Here is a 14,965-nt window from a genome sequence, read left to right as displayed (position 1 = left end):
GTGCGAATATTCGCATGTGCAAACCCCGGGAGCGACCAGCTTCAGTGCGTTTCACACTCACTGCAATCCAGGAAGGACCAACATGTATCTCGGCACCAACGCGTTTGACATCCCGAAAATACGGCAACTCGTATTCGTCTTGATAGCACATCAACACGAATACGAATTGCCGTATTTTCGAGATAGTAAGGGGGAAATTTACCAATATGAAAAACCTAGTTTTTCGTATTGGTATTTCAAACCAAACTCGTGTTCCGGAGGGTCAGTTACAAAGCAGTCAGATACGACTGCTTTGTAACCCTCCGATGGTGTAGCCATCCGTATTAGCGGCCGTATATACGGCTGCTAATACGAATTATTTGTAGGCAGTCTGCACGGATCAGTCAGATCCGCCTCCCGAATGCCGCTATTGCCCGCCTTGCGGCCTAGCGGCCAATCAGGAGCCGCTAGGCCGCAAGGCGGCCAATAGCGGCATTCGGGAGGCGGAGCCGCACGATGTAAACACCGTGCGGCTCTCTGTCCGGCTGGATTCGGGGTGTTCGGTTTGTTTTTTTGCCAAGACACTTACCTGGACTACGTCGCGCTGGGACAGGTGAGTATGGTTTCCTTTCACAGCTTCCTCCATGGATTTCGTCGGACCCGGACACCGGACGCCATCGCCGACAGGGATGTCGACTTCAAGAAGGACGTCGACATGAAGAGGAACGCCGACACAGGACCGGAGGACATCAGGACCAGGGCTACCTACGGGAAGAAGATAGGTAAGTATTAGTATGTGTGTAATGGATGTATTAAAGTTTTATTTTAAAAGTGTGTCAGTGTGTTTTGTGCACTATTTTTTTAACTGTGGAACTACAAGTGCCAGCGGGCCCTTTAATGCCCAGCAGGCTGGGACTTGTGGTTCTCCAAGTCCCAGCTTGCTGGCACTTGTAGTGCCACAGTAAAAAACAATAGTTTAATCTATTTTTTTACACCATTTATCAGCTCGATGCCCACCGCCCAGGGGCATCGAGGACAGCACCAGGCTTCAGCCTGGTCAGGTAAGTCCTGGAGGGGGGGGACCCCTTCATTGGGGGGGTCCCCACTCCCCCAGGGCCCCTGGCCAGGCTGACTGGTCGGTAGGGTTAATGTTTTGGCCGCGGGACCTTATATTATAAGTGTCCCCCGGCTGTGGCATTACCCTGCTGGCTGGTTGTGCCTGGGGCTGGTTCTTAAAATACGGGGGACCCCTAGTCATTTTGTCCCCCGTATTTTGGGAACCAGCCCCGGACCTGGAGCCTGGGGCTGGTTGTTAAAAATCGGGGATCCCCTATTTGTCGGGTTCCCTGATTTTTAATTACCGGCCCCGGCTCCTTCAGCCTGGTGCTGGTTTCGGCTGTGGGGGGGACCCCACGCCGTTTTTTTTTTTTTCATTTATTTATTTTTCTATTTTTTTTTACACCTTGCAGCCTGCACGGATCTGACTGATCCGTGCAGGCTTAAAGCAAATAGAACAGGAAAATGGTGTTCTATTTTCCTGTCGTATTTGCGTGGGTGTTTCACACCACTTAGCAGCCGTATTGTCAGTACGGCTGCTTAGTAAATCAGAAACCACCATTCTTTTGAATGGTGATTTCTGTCGTATCCTATCGATGGTGTAGGACATTCGTATTTGTAAATACAAATACGAATGTTCCATCTTTAGGACTACGAATTGTTGTATTTTTGGGATTGTAAATCCCGAAAATACAAATTCGTAAAAAAAAGGTGTATTTCTCTCTACGAATACACCTTTTTTCTACGAATCCATTTTGGTAAATGTCCCCCTAAATGTCAAAAATGAGTGTATTTCTGGATACGAATACACCTATTTTTTTACAAATTTCCTTTAGTAAATTTCCCCAAATAAGTATCTTTTTCAAGGCATGTGGGGAATTTGTCCTGGAGAAAGTGTATATACTGGCAAATACCAATATAAAGGCTAAACCTAAATCCAGACATGTATTTCTATCATCTAAAGCACAGGTTCTCAACATCTGTCCCCAGGACCCCACACATTGCATGTTTTGAAGGTCTCCTCACAGAATCACAAGTGAAACAATTAGCTCCACCTGTGGATATTTTAAAATGTGTCACTGAGTAATGAATGCACCTGTGCACCTGCTGGGTGACCTGGAAAAAAGCAGAGTTTGAGAACCCCTGATCTAAGGCCTATACATAAAAAAACCTGATATCCTTTAGACTCATGTCCGCAATTTCAGAAGATCTTAAAGCAGGTGTCTTTAATCCTCAATATCTAAATATCTCATGACATTCTCTAAAGAGGCAGATGTTCAAATGGCGGCCATATTTCTATAGTCTGTGATAATAGAAAAATGTCCCCATTAATGCTACCATTTTAAGGGAGTACCTCGATAAAAAATATAAAACAAATTCAAGCCTCATAAATAACAAAACCATATCATTTATATAGAAAAAAACGACATGAACCACTTGAGCTCAAAATCCTCATTTATCTCGGATGGTGTTAAAGTTCGGTAATCAAAAAACATATTCAATTCACATTTTGTTAAAAGAGACGCTAAATCACCACCTCCTTTTTAGGGATTAAGTATACAGTATAGAGTATACATATTTTTAATATATTTTGTATCTTTCAATGCCCAGGATCGCATTGTAATATGCAATCCTATTGTGAGAATGTATATCCCCAGATGCAGGGACAGGGACGCTGACCTCTCTGACCCTGCCGACAGGGCAGTGCAGTCTGTAGCCCATAGTTTACAATGGGCTTGATAAATAGGCCCCTAGCAAGAATCACTATTGTTTACAAAAATGACAACATCAATAATAATATAGCTCTAAAATAATAAATGCATGAATCTAGCAGGGGATCATAATATCTGAATATTATAAAGGTTCTCTGTACTAAGTGTCTTCATCGGAAAGATCCACGCATGGACAGAGACAGTGGGGTGACACAGGGACAGAGACACAGAGACAAAGATAGTGGGTGACACAGGGACATAGACACAGGGACAGAGATGGTGGGGTGATGCAGGGACAGAGACACAGGGACAGAGACAGTGGGGTGACACAGGGACAGAGACACAGAGACAAAGATAGTGGGTGACACAGGGACATAGACACAGGGACAGAGATGGTGGGGTGATGCAGGGACAGAGACACAGGGACAGAGACAGTGGGGTGACACAGGGACAGAGACACAGAGACAAAGATAGTGGGTGACACAGGGACATAGACACAGGGACAGAGATGGTGGGGTGATGCAGGGACAGAGACACAGGGACAGAGACAGTGGGGTGACACAGGGACAGAGACACAGGGACAGAGACAGTGGGGTGACACAGGGACAGAGACACAGGGACAGAGACAGTGGGGTGACACAGGGACAGAGACACAGGGACAGAGACAGTGGGGTGACACAGGGACAGAGACACAGGGACAGAGATGGTGGGGTGACACAGGGACAGAGACACAGGGACAGAGATGGTGGGGTGACACAGGGACAGAGACACAGGGACAGAGATGGTGGGGTGATGCAGGGACATGCACTTCTATGTCACACTACTAAGTGTGTGTGTTTTGTGTGTTTGTATGTGTATATGGGTGTGTGCTGTACTGCTTGTGGTGTGTTATGTATGTGCATGCATGTGTGTTGTGTTGTGTGTATCTGTCAAATGTGTAAGTGTGGGAGGAGTGCTTTATATATATGTGTGTGTAGTGTGCTGTGTGTGCATATAGGGTGTACTATGTGTGTGTGTGTGTTGTGTGTGTATAAGGTGAACGTGTGTGTGTGATGTGTGGTCTATATATTTCCCCAATTATTCCCAAATGTTGAAAGCCCCCACCATAATGTTAGAATGTGTTTGCATTCATAAATAAGCTGTGTACACATGGTGCAATATCGCTGGCAATATGGTCGCTGAGCGACCATACTGCCAGTGATTTGTTTGTGCTGCAGCAATAAATTGCCGGGTGCACGCTCCCATGTTCAGCCTTCTTATGGTCGCTGGTCGCAGCTGTTTGCCTCTGAGGCTTCCCTGGCAGAGTCTCCTGTTCATCAGTGACCATCAGTGGTCGCTGATGAAAACTGGACACTGAGCAATATATTGCACCGTGTGTACACAGCTGTACTCAATGACAGCAATGAAATCAGGGGCGAAATGTAATAGGGTGCGATTTTTTAGACTAAAAAAAAATCGCACCAAATCGTACCTTTAAAAATCGCATTTTTTGCCGCGAATTCGCATATGTAATGAGATGCGAATTTGCGACAAAAAAATGCGATTTGCCGCGATTTCGGGCGATTTTTAGTCATGAAAATGTGCGCATTTTCAGTCATGAAAATGTGCGCATTTTCATAAATGCGATTTTGTGCTAAAAAAAAAAAAGTGTTAAAAAAAACGGCGTGAGGTCCCCCCTCCTAAGCATAACCAGCCCCGGGCTCATTGAGCCGGACCTGGTTCCAAAAATACGGGGGGCAAAAAGCATAGGGGTCCCCCGTATTTCTGAAACCAGCCCCGGACTCTTGGACCGGTGCTGGTTTAAAAAATACGGGGGACAAAAAATCTGGGGGTCCCCCGTATTTTGAAACCAGCACCGGGCTCCAACAGCCCGCGGTGTCATGCCACAGCCGGGGGACACTTTTTTTACAAGGTCCCCCGGCCAAAACATGAGCACCGTGGCTGGTCAGCCTTGGATGGGGTACCTGGAGGAGTGGAGACCCCCCCAATAAAGGGGTCCCCCCCCCAGGCTTCACCCGTCCAGGGCTGAAGCCCGGGGCTGTCACCGGCGTCCGTGGCCAGTGGACGCCGGACTGATAGGGTTAAATCGATCATACGTTACATTGCTTTATACCGGAGAACTACAAGTGCCAGCAGACCTCCCCCGCATGCTGGGACTTGGAGAACCACAAGTCCCAGCATGCGGGGCATTAATGGGCCCGCTGGGACTTGTAGTCCACCTGTAAAAAGAATGTTTATAAAAAACACACACACAGAGAAGTAAAAGTTTATTACACACACACACACACACACCTCACTTTTACACCAGCGTTACTTACCATTCCTGGATCCAGCGCTGGTCTGGCTGCTTCACAGCCGGCTCCCCCCGCACTGACAGGCAGCGGGGAGAACCGTCTTTCTCCGTTGCCTCTAACAGCTTCTGTAGCGCTGTCCCAGTGCTACAGAGGCTGAGAGCGCGATTGTGTGTGTTTTTTATAAACATTCTTTTTACAGGTGGACTACAAGTCCCAGCGGGCCCATTAATGCTCCGCATGCTGGGACTTGTGGTTCTCCAAGTACCAGCATGCGGGGGAGGTCTGCTGGCACTTGTAGTTCTCCGGTATAAAGCAATGTAACGTATGATCGATTTAACCCTATCAGGACGGCGTCCACTGGCCACGGACGCCGGTGACAGCCCCGGGCTTCAGCCCTGGACGGGTGAAGCCTGGGGGGGAGGACCCCTTTATTGGGGGGGTCCCCACTCCTCCAGGTACCCCGTCCAAGGCTGACCAGCCACGGTGCTCATGTTTTGGCCGGGGGACCTTGTATAAAAAGTGTCCCCCGGCTGTGGCATGACACCGCGGGCTGTTGGAGCCCGGTGCTGGTTTCAAAATACGGGGGACCCCCAGATTTTTTGTCCCCCGTATTTTTTAAACCAGCACCGGTCCAAGAGTCCGGGGCTGGTTTCAGAAATACGGGGGACCCCTATGCTTTTTGTCCCCCGTATTTTTGGAACCAGGTCCGGCTCAATGAGCCCGGGGCTGGTTATGCTTAGGAGGGGGGACCCCATGCCGTTTTTTTTTAATAAAAACACTTTTACACATTTTTATTAACAGGACCATGCACAGATCTCAATGATCTGTGCATGGTTCTGTCAAATTCGCCTGTCAGAACCTGGTCTATTTTTTTTGCGATTTTTGGTAACATTTACCAAAAATCGCACCCTATTACATTTGCGAGTTGTATACTTTATAATGGGAAAACATCTGGATGCGATTTGAAATGTGACTAAAAATCGCAACTTTCAAAAGTGCGATTTCGCGGTAAAAAGTGCGATTTTTACCGCGATTTTCAACCTATTAAATGTGCGATTTCGGCCGTTTTTGACCAAAAATCGCACATGTCTAAAAAATCGCACCCTATTACATTTCGCCCCTGGTGTGGTGTTGTTCCTTTGTCTTCAGTTACCCAGATCGTCAATCTTTTTTCCAAATCATCAATTAAGGCAAATTGAACCTTGATGTTTTTTACATCTCTAAGTGAAATTTCCAAAAAATGGCTTCGAGGTGCACACCACCAGATAAAGGGGTACCTTGATGCCGAATTTGGCGGCTCTGAGTGCCACGGTGTGCCCGCAATGCAACAGATACGCACATAGGTGAATCTAGAGTTATGGTAATGGGTGGTCCCAAATACAAATACACAAGCAGGGCGGACCTTTGCGCGGCTTTGTCACATGCCAAAAAGGGGGCGTCGCCTTGGGAAAAGGAGGCGTGGCATCACAAAAATGCGCGTGGTATTACACTTTAGACCACACACCATAGTGCCCATTACACATTTTAGCAAACTACGCAATACCAGCATGACACATACCGAAACCTCCTCCTCTACCCATACGGCATATACCCTGGGCCAAGGGCTGGGAGTATAATTTGGCCCACTCACATAAAACAAGATACACATATAGTAGAAAAGCCGTAGTACAGGAACAGTGACAGTGCAGAGAGAGAGAGATGGGAGAGACAGAGAGAGAGAGAAGGAAGAGACAGAGAGAGAGAGAAGGAAGAGACAGAGAGAGAGAGAGGGGAGATACAGAGAGAGAGGGGAGAGACAGAGAGAGAGAGAAGGGAGAGACAGAGAGAGGGGAGAGACAGAGAGAGAGGGGAGAGACAGAGGGAGAGAGAGAGGAGAGAGAGAGGAGAGACAGAGAGAGGGGAGATTGAGAGAGAGGGGGGAGAAAGAGAGAGAGAGAGAGAGACAGGAGAGTGCAAAGAGAGAGAGTGGGGGGGGGAGAAATGGAGAGAAAGAGAGATAGTGAAGAGTGGGGGAAAGATATATAGAATATAAGAATGCAGTATACAAGAGTTGTATGGCAGCAGCAGGGGTTCCGATGGAAAGTGTCAGGCAGCAGCGGTCCTGTAGAGGAGGCTGAGGCGGGTCCTGTGGAAGAGGAGGTTGAAGTGGTAATCCCATGGAAGCTGCAACTTCCGGCGGATGGAGGGAGGGCAGCCGGGCAGCCTCAGAGTGGTCGAGCGGCTTGGCGACCACTGCCTTAGACTAAAACAGCCAGGCAGTGCAGAGCTCTCTCTGCCCGGCTGTCATTTCTTTAAATTTTATGCGGCTGGCGGTCTAATGGTGCACCTCCGGACCACCCCTTAGATTCGCCTATGGATACGCACACAAACACACACTCTTCAACTTATTATATAGATATACACCCCCCCTCCCTGCAGTTACCCATTGACCAAGTGTATGCTGCCTTTACTCTGTGTTTTGACAGTGTAATATTCTCCCATGCAGTTTGCGGCCAATAATGACAAGTGCAAGTGGGACCCCTGTCTAAATTGCCCCAGGCTCCCCGAAGTCTTAATCTGGCACTGCCCAGAGGAACATAATCGATAAAATAAAAGTATGCACCCACATCACAGGAACCGAGTGCCAAGTGATTCTCTAGCCGTGTAATAAATATGGCGCATAATTTATCCCATTGGGGGCGGGATGCTCTACAGCAAAAAATGCCGTAAAAATCCTGATATCTGGGGATTCACCGCATTTTTCGTGTGCACTAATGCCCCTCTGTCGGGGCACCACTGCAGAGGGGAACGCCAGCTTTGTTGGCGATATCCTATAGAACCTATCGGTTTCTCTCCGCAGCGCTGTCAGAGGGATCCTTCATTCTTCCCAGCATGCCCCACGGCTGGCTCCGGCACTCTGTACATGCCCAGCGGGACTCCAGGGTCTCAGATCTGGAAATAAAAGTACGGCGCTGCAGACTGCTCTTATCGCTATTATAGCGCTACTCTTTTCGTCAATCCATTGCCATTTTTCCTGACAGCCTTCAATGCTGTGGTTAACGGCCGCTTTGAAAAGGCGAGTGCCGCAATTTCAGCCGGTAGAAACAGCGGCCCAGATTGACTATACCGCTAAATCTCTTTTTTATGTAACAAAGTTTTTCCATTTGGACCAAAAATAAAAGATATGCAGAAATTTAAATTAAAAATAGAACCTGGATCTCAAAATCACAAAAACGTTAAGTTGGATATTCGCTTTTCTCTACATATTAAAATGATATGGAGGAAGTTTTCTTTCCTCTTTCATACTCAAAGAATGTCACCTATTTCCAGCAAAGGTTTTAAATTATTAACATGTGAATTTTCTCCTCTATTTGGAACATTTTAGTAAAATTAAAAATCATAGGTTAAAAACCTTTAAAAAATAAAATAAAAAAAATTAGATAATAAAAATGAGCTACTTTTAATTAACAGAATCCCTTGGCAAAATTGCAGTTAAAAGCATCATAATTTAAAATAAGTATTACACTGAAGGGCACATTCCTGGATGACTTGCCTTAATGGCTGCCATGCATATATACAGTCTACCTCTGGTAATATTCTTTAACTTTTTATAGTTATACAGTTTGTTAATAAGATCTCTAAAGGGCAATATTTACTTGAACACCAAATTATGCTCAAGAACTTTCCAATTTTAGCAATAGTGATCTGATGATATGCAAAGCAGCTCAACTGGAGTTTGGACATTCGGCAATAGTATGCTTATTATTAATCCTTATGGTGCCCATGCATATGCGCTATTGTATGTGATGCGATATCGGACAGCAATTTCTCTTGAAGCTCCCCGTACAATAAATTGAATCTGAAGTGCTTTTTTTCGCATTCAATGTGCATACAATTGTGCCATAATCGCATGGCACTTGCGACCTGAAATTAGGTGATGGAATGAGGGCTGGACAGTGGCGTAAGTTCGCCCCAGTTTCCCGGAGGCAAGATAGATAGAGGTGCCCCCCCCCCCACACACACACACACACACACACACAGCACCTTATATAAATATATCTATGCATGTGTGTAAGTATGTATATATGTTAAAGTATGTATGTTATCTTTAAAATAAGAGAGTGTGATGTCTATGGTCCTACTAGGAGGCGGAGTCAGCCACAGAAGCGATATTGAAAGTTTTTCAATGAATGGATTTAAACTTGCAGGGGAGGAGAGGTGCCGCCTTGGGAGCAGGAGCCCGGCGACAGATGACTCCATTGCCTCCCAAAGTTATGCCTCTGCGGCTGGATCGCATTGTGATAAATCACATGTAATTGAAGAACCACATGCGATCACACATGCAATACGATAAACATTATGGTTAGCACATAATATCTTGAGATGCGAGATTTGACCAGCATGCTGCGCATCGCGCTGGGGGACACATGTGATTGGCGTGCGATCCATGCAATTTGTCGCTATGATTTATTGAAATCGCATGATTGTACCCGAGATCTCACAAGTGTATGGGTAGCATTACTTTTATAGTTGGCCAACATATACAGCATGCATTACTCATGGGGGACTGTATCAAACAATTTGCAGAGCCCTTCGATCAGATATACCCCATCCAGCCAGAGTGTAATCCTGCCATGTTTAAGCATGCAAATTGCTTAGCGAGGGTTTGCGAAAATTTGGTAGATTGGAGAAAAGCAGCAAAACCATTTGCAATCCGTTCACCATCAAATTATTTTTTAACTGTGTGCAGTCTGAGTGTAGCCCAGGACTTACTCGGTGGCTGCGATAGAAGCTGTCGGTTTGGAACCATAGCTGATGTCACACGATTTCCCCCCCAAACGCCTGGGCACACCTGCGTTTTCCATGACACTCCCATAAAACGGCAAGGTACCACCCCCAAATACCGGCTTCCTGTCAATCAACATGCATGCTTTCAGCACTAAAAAAAGTGTAGGATTAAATGGAAGGATGGCCTTGCGTATGCATGCTTTGAACCATGTGCAGGAGTAATCTATTAATAATTGTTCACTCTGCAAATTTCCAGCCGTGCTATCAGGTCTGAATAGTGGACCACTTGAGAAGTTGCCAGTAGCAACTAACAGGTTTCTACCTGTCATAGAATGCACTTCATGAGCTGCTGTTTCAAAGCCGGTTGCTATTGACGCTCTTTAAACCACTCAACCACCTCCACCGATTTGGGAAAAAACACTTTCATTTGCCCATTGCTTATATAGGGTAACAAACTTCAGGAATTGTGGCAGATAGAACTTCATGTTCTTGGGGAACTCCTTACTTTTTGGAATCAGTTTATGACAGAACATTCCAAATTATGGGGCTTTTTAGTTAATACAAAATATGAATTTTTTTACTGGGCATAAAGCTCTGGGGCAAATAAGTTGTGGGCCTCACTCCAATAAAATTGTCTTGCCCTCCCTCCAATATGGCACCTCCCTCCTGTATGCTGCACAGTGTACTTGCCCCACCCCTCATGTCCCCCAAATACTTCTCTATGGTTGCTGTGGCTGTGTGATTCTGGCTCTGCATTGTGCATGTACAGACTGCATACAGGGCAGGACAGCAGCTACCAAGTCCCCTTAACAGCAACACAGAACTTCAGAAGTGATTTGTCATGTGAGACTAATGAGGGGACTAGGGAGCCAGTCTGCTTGTGGCAGCCCTCATGTTTGAAAACCTGTTTTTGCCAAGTGCAGTATCAGATTGATGCTATTTTTCCCTCACCAATGTGTTGAAATGCTGGAGTGACTGCCCCTCCCACCCCACTCTTTTTAATCCAGCCCTGATAATTATTTAATGATTGACAGAGTGAACATTGAATGCCACCCCTTATATAGGTCTGTTCACACCGGCCCCTTCATTTGCACCATGCAGATGCAGGGTCCACGCGGCCACAGCGAACAAACTGTTTGCTGGGTACATGCACCCAACATTGCAGGTGGGGGGCGGCAGGCCAGGGTACTCACGCATGGGAACGCCCAGCATTTCAAGGCGTTCCCATGAAAACGCTGGTTGTTCCCATGGAAATAGCCCAGTGTGTATGGACCTTTAGGGTTATGGAACATTGCAGGAAATTTGGCCATCAGATGCTATAACTCATGAAAAAAAAAATTAGCCAGCAATTTTTAGATACTGTAGTTTAAAACCCACACATATCTGGGCAACTCTGAGTATTCTGAAGTGTGTGCAGCCATAACACAGAGTTCAATCAGCTTTAACAGGGGTCATCATTTCTACATGCAACGCGCAAGATGCAGAAAGCTCACTGCTCCCTATACCTCATCTATTGCAATTTTACTTCAAAGTCTAAAGGAAAATCATTTACAGTAACATCAAGAACCCCATTCCCTGTAACATGAAGGGTGTCAATTACCTGGTCGAATGTCCTTGCATACTGTAATATGAAAGTTGCTTGAAGATAACGTTTTAGAAAAAAAATTGTATAAGATATTAATAAGATCAGAAACGGACCAACCTGAGCTTGCCCAATCATTTTCTATTATGAATCATGAGAAAGGTATAAAGTTCGTAAGAGACCAACAAGTAGAACAGGACTGGAGTGCAGGCACTTAAGGCCCCCATACACTATGCGATTTTGGGACGATTTCATCCGATTTCTGCACTTTGTGCCGATAATCGGGTGAAATCGGCCCAAAATCGTAGGTGTGTGATATCTGATCCGATCCGATGCGCGGTCCCGTGCGCATCGGACCGGATCAGGGAGGTCGGACGGTCTGTACATACGATCACGTCCGACCTCCCTGTATGCATATGCCTGCCACCTGACAGGCATATGCATGCAGACACCGGGGGAGCAGTGGGGCGGGCAGCGGGTCCCTGAGCACCGGCGAGTGCTGCTGACTGACCTGGCCGGGCAGTGTACTTACACATAGCAGCAGCGGGGAGGGACGGGCAGCGCAGTGGCGGCTATTATATTTTTAGAATACTTGTCAAATGACCGGCCGCTCTCTGATTGGCTGAGTGCTCTCCGGCCAATCAGAGAGCAGCCGGTCATTTGACAAGTATTTTAAAAATCTAATAGCCGCCACTACGCTGCCCGTCCCCGCTGCTGCTATGTGTAAGTACACTGCCCGGCCAGGTCAGCAGCGCTCACCGCAACCGCCGCCCGCCCCCACCACCGCTGGCCGCCGCTGCCCGCCCCCACCACCGCCGCCGCTGCCCGCCCCCCACTACTCCTCACCGCCCTGCAGCTCCCCGGGTTTTTTTTTTACATGGGATAAATCGCATGCGATTTATCCCATGTAAAAAATGGCACATCAAGTGCCAAATTGTATGTGAGCCTCCCGGGGAGCTGCCGGGCGGCTCGCAGGTAAATTGGGTCCGACTTGTCCCTAGGACAAGTCGGCCTAATGTATGGGGGCCTTTACTCTACATACATATGGGTGGGGGGGATCTTAGAATGCACACCCTATTTGCACGAGGTCCTATCATGCTGGGACTTGTAGTTCTGCAAAGAAAAACAATGGGTGCTGATCAATCCATACTAATAATATATAATAGAGGTTCTTGGTATATTCATTGGCCAAGAAATATTTGCCCACCAACCAGCTTCACGGTGACCTCATTTCTGGTGGGTCCCTAATACTAAGCTTGAATTTGGGGCGCGGAACCCCAAAAAGGCCGTCATAAGCCAGTCACCCCAAGGCAGCACCCAATGAAACACTAAGCTATAGGTGTATTAATAAGAAAGAAGCAGAAGCTAGAGGTTAAACATGTGAAGTGCTAGAAATTATAATAGTTGTGGAAAATAAATAGTGCTATATAAATGTTAGGGTGTGCCACCCCGAGGGGAACTCCGACCCACACCAACCCAAGGGGAGTCAAGCCCCAAATCCATCCCCAAGACTAGCAATTCATGTCAATTTTTAGGTCTTACCTAGTGTTTTTAATTACTCTACATCAGTGTTTATCAACCACTGTGCCGTGGCACACTAGTGTGGCTTGAGCTGTTCTCAAGTGTGCCCCCAGATCTAGAGATGCCCAAACCAGTTTACAGCCACCACCAGTTTAACTGTTATTTATTGGTCTCTTCTTTTCATGTACTGGGCAAATGTATTTAATTTGTGTTACCTGTGGGGACCAGTGTGATTGTTTTTTATATGGGGCTAATTGTTGTTTTTTATTTTATTTTTTCTGTGGGGCTAATGTGTTTTGCCCTGTGGGGTTCTCATGGTGTGCCTTGGCAATTTTAAAATCTTATTTAGTGTGCCGCAAGGTAAAAAGGTTGAAAATCACTGGTCTACATAGAAAGAATCTCAGTAGCAGAAACTCTGGATCTACAGTACAGAGTCATGACACTTTCACCCAATGGATTGAAAATAGACTTTGATCCAAGCTTAATTATATATTTATATATACACTGTATATTTATATATATTTTTCTTTGTGTTTCTTATTATATTTAACTTATTTTGTTAAGTTCATTTACAGGCATAGTAACCCTTTGCGTACCAAGTGAATTTATAAAAAAAGGTGGGAAAATTGGCAAGCAAACATTTTATTCATCATAATGACCTGTGATGTTTACCTTATATATTATTTTACTTATTTGAATTTATATAACAAATGTGAGTGACGCTGGCATTTTTAGCATATATTTTGCGCATCTCTCACAGAATTGTTGGCATTAAAGGGGAAAAAAATCTCTATATTCTTGTTCATGAAATTTTACCCTTAAATTAAAATAATATGATGCAGTTTTAAGGGGTTATTCTGGTTGGCTCGCTCGGATGCAAATTCACACTCTTGCGAGAGGTCAAGCACCCGGCCCCCATTGGCGTGCTGTGCACGTCCGCACAGCCTGTGAATGGATGTTTTATGTAAACATCTATTCGCAGGGCAGGGGGAAACTCCCACTTCTTTCGAAGATCTCTGACCATCCAAAGACTCTCAGGTCACTTATATATGCGTGCACATTTGGGATGAAGTGGGCGGGCAGTTGACATCCGGTGATGCCTGTACCCGGTGCCCAGGTCACCCGGTGATTTCCATGGGAATGCCCAACGTTTTATTGGGAACACCCAAGAAACGCTTGTTCCCTTGGGTGAGTACTCTGGAACCCCACCACCACCACCCCCGCTGCCCCTCCACCCACCATTTGCATGTTGGGTGCATGCACTTGGTGAACAGTCTGCCATGGCCGCACACCCTGGCGTATGCACATGTGTGCAGACGGCAAAGACCGTTCCCCGTGCGAATGAACGTCAGCTGCAAATGAACCAGAATGAAGAATAATGGGAATCCCAGTTATTGAATTCCCCTCAGCCAATTAAACCTGAGCTCCGCAGCTGATTGGCTGCTGCGGTCTCCATAGACTTTCATGTTATGAGATAAAAACAAAAGTCAATGGATGGTTATCACCACAGGATCCCATAATATGAGATTAATCAATTATAATTTTGTAAATAATAAGTACAGCATGCAACTATAAAGAAACACTTGTTTAAAACCAGCATAAGACATGTGATTTGTTAACCTAGAAACAATAGTCAGGAAACGGTCATTGAGTCACCAGGAACTATGTCGACAAGCATTAGTTCAACACCACTATGTGAACAAGCATTAGGTGGACATTACTAGGTCGACATGCAGGACACTCCACTTGATTTAAAGTCGACACGCAGGAAGGTTGACATGACTGAAGGTTGACATGGGTTAGGTCGATAGGGCCATTAGGTCAACAGGGTCATTAGGTCGATATGGGGAAGGTCAACAGTCAAAAGATCGCCATGGTTTTTTTTACTGTTTGTTTTAGTCGACATGTGCCGACAGGCGGTATTTCATGCCCTACCATCCACTAGGGTGTGGTGGCAGAATAAAATAATGTGACGAGCGTAGCGAGACACCGTGCCTGAAGCATGGGAAGCGCAACGAGCCATGCTAGGGTAAACGGCGGTACGTTTCAGTGTC

This window comes from Crinia signifera, chromosome 11 (assembly GCF_055691185.1).
Source record: "Crinia signifera chromosome 11, ASM5569118v1, whole genome shotgun sequence".
Classification (NCBI taxonomy): domain Eukaryota; kingdom Metazoa; phylum Chordata; class Amphibia; order Anura; family Myobatrachidae; genus Crinia; species Crinia signifera.
The sequence above is the reverse complement of the archived record's forward strand: the minus strand, read 5'-3'. Positions refer to the sequence as shown.